At 32.1% G+C, this 4,792-nt stretch overlaps 1 long non-coding RNA gene across 1 annotated transcript; it reads right to left on the bottom strand.

Moving 5' to 3' along the window:
* Window positions 1–482: 482 nt before the first annotated feature.
* Window positions 483–4,566, bottom strand: LOC133816661 (uncharacterized). Its single transcript, XR_009885398.1, has 3 exons — window positions 4,313–4,566; window positions 4,137–4,201; window positions 483–729 (listed from the first exon to the last, which is right to left on the bottom strand). It is a non-coding gene; the product is annotated as an uncharacterized LOC133816661 (long non-coding RNA).
* Between the last annotated feature and the right edge of the window lie 226 nt (window positions 4,567–4,792).

Genomic DNA, 4,792 nt, shown 5'->3' with positions numbered 1-4,792 from the left:
AAACTAATTACATGTAAACTACTAAGTATTAAATTAGTTAAAACTTGATAACTCACACCATAATAAATGCAATAGATTTTATAGGCCTTTAAGATAACCAATTTTATGTAAAAAGCATTTTAGTAAAGTTAGATGAATGTAATGGGTAATTATCTAGATCATATTAATTATAGAAATATACTCTCTTATAATTATAAATATATTTTGTTATTAATTACAATCATAGAGTTATTAATAAACTAGCAATTAATTTGGAATTCAATGACTAGTTTAATAAAAAACATTTAATCCAAAATTGTAAGTAAGAGAAGGTGAACATCTCAATGTGACCTATGGTCTCCATTATCAGTACAACACTGTGAGATATGAATAGGGCTGTAACGCCCTACTTTCTTAGAGCCGTTACTAAGTGAGTTTAAAATGTGCTTCTAACTCGCTAATCGAGGTTTTAAGGTAAACGTGTAATTAAATCATAAACAAAGACATAAACTTTGAGAATAATTTCATTTACTGAAAATCATAAAACATTTAACATTTGGGATCCCAAAATATTTTTTATAAATATTTACAACTCAAAATATACTCAAGGTCGGCTAAACGACAAAATAGGGTTCTTTACAAACAACTTCCAAAAATACCCCTGGCCATGGAAGCCAGGAAGACCAGACATGTACGCGTCGCGTCATGCTCTCCATACTCATGGTCGGTTCACCTTCTCCTTGCCCTTACCTGCACCACAGAGCACCCGTGAACTAAATCCCAGCAAGAAAACTCACATAAACAGATAACATATACATATGAACCACTTAGCAAATAACCAATTTGTCATCAAGCTAAACACATAAGGCCATGCCGTCTCAGGCGCTTTACCAGGCCCTGAGTTGCAGTCTACACCATAAGGATATCCCAGGTATCCCCTAGGGTCTTACCCTGGCAACTCTCACTCCACGTGCTAAACGTTGCTCCCGGCCCCTTGCCGTTCTCGGCCTTCACCGTTCCCGGCCTTCGCCATTCCTGGCCCTAGCCGATCATTCACATATATGCATACACAGCATAATTTAAACATATACTAACATAATCAATGGGCTACACCCAGCACATAATCATATAGGGTCGTGCCCTGCAACACAACTATGGGGCCTCGCCCTGCTCTATGGGTACAACAGTTTTCTCACCTGTGTCCCGAGCTTCTTGAGCACTGAACCCTCGAGCACGATCCTCTAATCCGAGCCTCTCTGAGAACCTAGTCACAACACAAAAATAGCATCCCCATTACTAACCAATTTAAGAGCGTCTCCCAGAACCAAACCCAAGCCCTCGGGACCTCCCGGAACCCCACACAAAGTGGCGGAAGCGTCCCCCGATGTAACGAACGCCCTAGACTAATACTTACAAAACATTCGCATAACATAGTTTATAAAAGAATACCATTCATTATCAAAGTCTCAGGGGGACTTGTTTAAAACCATGCAAGTTGGCGCCATAAGTTTTAAAATAAAACATAGATTTTTATGCAAAGTTCAAAGAAACCAAAAATTTAATAACTGAGTCCCACTAATAATTTAGGAAAGTCTCTTAAAAACAAAACATAATTTAAATGACGTTCTACGTTGATCGTTTTTCCGTCCATAGGATTACCCCACGCCATACACCCCATGATGAAAGAACTCCTCACGTCACCACGCGTGCCATAAATAAATCCTATTTGCTACTTGGAAGGAAAGTAAGGGTGTGAGCTAAAAGCCCAGTAAGGAAGTACAAACAAATAAGCAAGTAAGAATACAACAAAAACAAACACTAACGTTCATCTAAAACATCATGGTATATCATAACATAATCGTAACATATCGTCATATCATAACATCATCGTAACATATCATCATATCATAACATAATCGTAACATATCATCATATCACAAACATACAGCATACATGATGAGCATGGATCGCTAGTTGTCCATGTCACCCTATGAGGTAAACAGGAGATTTCTGGTCCTTGAATAACCTCGGCGCGTCCGCTCTAGGAGTTACGTCTCAATGTCCTTAGTAACTCGTTCGATGTATCTGACATCGTAATCTGCTTGATGTATCTAACATCGTATTCTGTTTGATGTATCTAACATCGTAACTGGTTTGATGTATCTAACATCCATACACATATCACATTCAACATATCATCACGTTTTGGCATTCATAATTCATAACAATTCATTCATACAACAGTCTTACCATTCATAGCATAAAATCATAGAATCTATCTAACTTCCTTACCTCAGGTCCAAGCTAAGAAATTTCACAATCTTTCAACGAGCCTATATCATAATCAAAATAACATTTCTTAGGTTCATAAAATTACTATTTTTCCCTTCCATACAACTCATGTGTGCATGGGCCATGCACATGTAATAACAGTTACACAAAACATGCAATTATCGCAATAAAAGAATAATGCTCGCTTTACCCATTTTACTTGCATGATCGTTTTATAAAAACCACATAGCTGAATAATAAACATAATTTTGGACGTAAAAGTGGAGTTGCATGTAACATGCATACGTGGGAACATTGCGTAATAGAAACGTTTTCAAAAACGATAATTCTACATTTCTTACTTTTATTATTTTAAAATCAATAGACATATTACATGCTTTATTTTTCTTAAAATTTCTAAGTTGATTAAATTTCTCAAAACATTATTTTATTTTAGCTCAAAAATAAAATATGTGACAAATTTCATTCATTAATCTCAAATTACAAAGAATTAACCAAAAAGCTTGGATTTAATTAAAATGCCTATTTTTTAATATGTTTCTTTAGAAAAATAAATTTTATCATTATGTTACATAAATGATGTGAAAAATATATTTTTAAGTGTGGAAAATATATTTTTATTTAAATTATTTAAAACTTAGTTTTACGTAACAAAAATCCATATGTGACAATTAAATAACAATTTTTTTAACCTTTTTAAAACAAACTTTCAGCCACCATTTATTTTCTTCAAAAAATCACAAATAAATAGAATCTAAATATTTTTCTCAATCAAAACAAAGGAAAATCATAACTTATCAAAATATGCATTCATACCATTAAAAATACAATTTTTCAATATTACCACAACTTGGGAAAAATAATTTATTTCAAAAACTCATCAAATTCATTTTAGTGAAACTCACTTCATATTTTCTTACAAAAATTCCAGCAACTATTTTTATCATTAAAAATCACCATATTCAATTTAAAAGCTCATATTTTCACAAAAATCAATAAAAATTCTGTAGGTAATTATTTGAGTAAAATATCATTTTAATGAGACTTAAAATCCCCTTTTTAATTTCATATAATTAACATAACATCAAGGACATTACTTATGCATGCAAATCATCTTTTTATCAACTTTTACCCAATTATTTACAAAAAAACAGCAAGCTTAATTCCTCATGAAACTCAACTTTTATCCCAAAAATTTCACATAAAATCATACATGTCCAAAATCTCATCATACTCTTATTATATACATGATTCTAATATTACTAACATATTCACATGAAATCTTATAAAACTATTTTTTTTCTATTCCATTGAATCTACACATGAAATCCAACAAAACACTAACAATAACAATAACATACATTAATTCATAAGCACCATATTCACATATGCCTTTATATTAACCTAACATGTTTCTATCATTATTTTCATGCATCTTATAATTTATTCATTCACAATATAACATGCATCCTATCAAAATTTTATGGATCCAACTATCAAGATTGCCAATTATCATTTTACCCATATTACATAGGTCCTAAAACATGGATCTAATATATTGAAAATCATACAACATCAAACAAAATATCAAGATAATCCTTAGGTATGCCTAGGCCGAAACCCCATATTTGCATTCATAAATTACCACTAGTCATTATACATAGAAAAATCAACATCATAACCCTTTTATACATTAAACCATGATACCCTTCATGAAAATCAAACAACTTATTATCAACAAGATATCAAGAACACAAAGTACCCATTTTTTTTTCTACCCAAAACATGAATCCCCCTTTAACCATAATCCCTCTAATAATCTATTCATCAAAACCATCACAAAATTTAGGGAGGGATTTCAATACCTCTTCTTGATAGAAAATCAAGAATCAAATCCAATCAAGAGTCCAATAACCTCCTTGCTCAAACCCTAGGGGTTGTATATTTTGAATAATCAAGATGGAGAAGAAGATGAACAAGGTTAGAGACAACCCAATCATAATACTAAATTAATCATAAGGAAAACAACCAAAAACCTTACCCTAGCTTGAACCCTTTTTTTTTCTTCTTCTTCTTCCTTTCTTTCTTCTTCTCCTTCTCTCTCTAGGTCACGCCCTCTCTCTCTCTCTCTCTTCTCTCTATAATTCGGCAGCCCCAAGAGCATAATGCTCTTCCATTTTTCCCATTCCCTCTTTATCCTAATTTTCCCATAATGACTCAATAAAAGAAAAAGGTAACTTTCCTATTCTCTTCCAAAATTTGTCTTAATTCATATTTATCTAATTATATCACAATAGGTGGAAAAATAAAAGATGATCACTTCCTTTCCCAAAATAACATTATCACCTTATCTTTCTTTTTAATTATTAGAAAAAAAATTATGGAAATAAGATGATAACTATAATTGACCAAAATACAATAGAAATCACAATCTTCCTTTCCCATTTAGGTTCACACGTCCAAACATCTCCATTTCCCTTTTCTTTTTCTTTTTTTTTTTAAAATTAATTCAAATAAAATC

The sequence above is a fragment of the Humulus lupulus genome, chromosome 2 (assembly GCF_963169125.1).
Source record: "Humulus lupulus chromosome 2, drHumLupu1.1, whole genome shotgun sequence".
NCBI lineage: Eukaryota > Viridiplantae > Streptophyta > Magnoliopsida > Rosales > Cannabaceae > Humulus > Humulus lupulus.
This window is presented reverse-complemented; position numbering and strand designations above follow the sequence as displayed.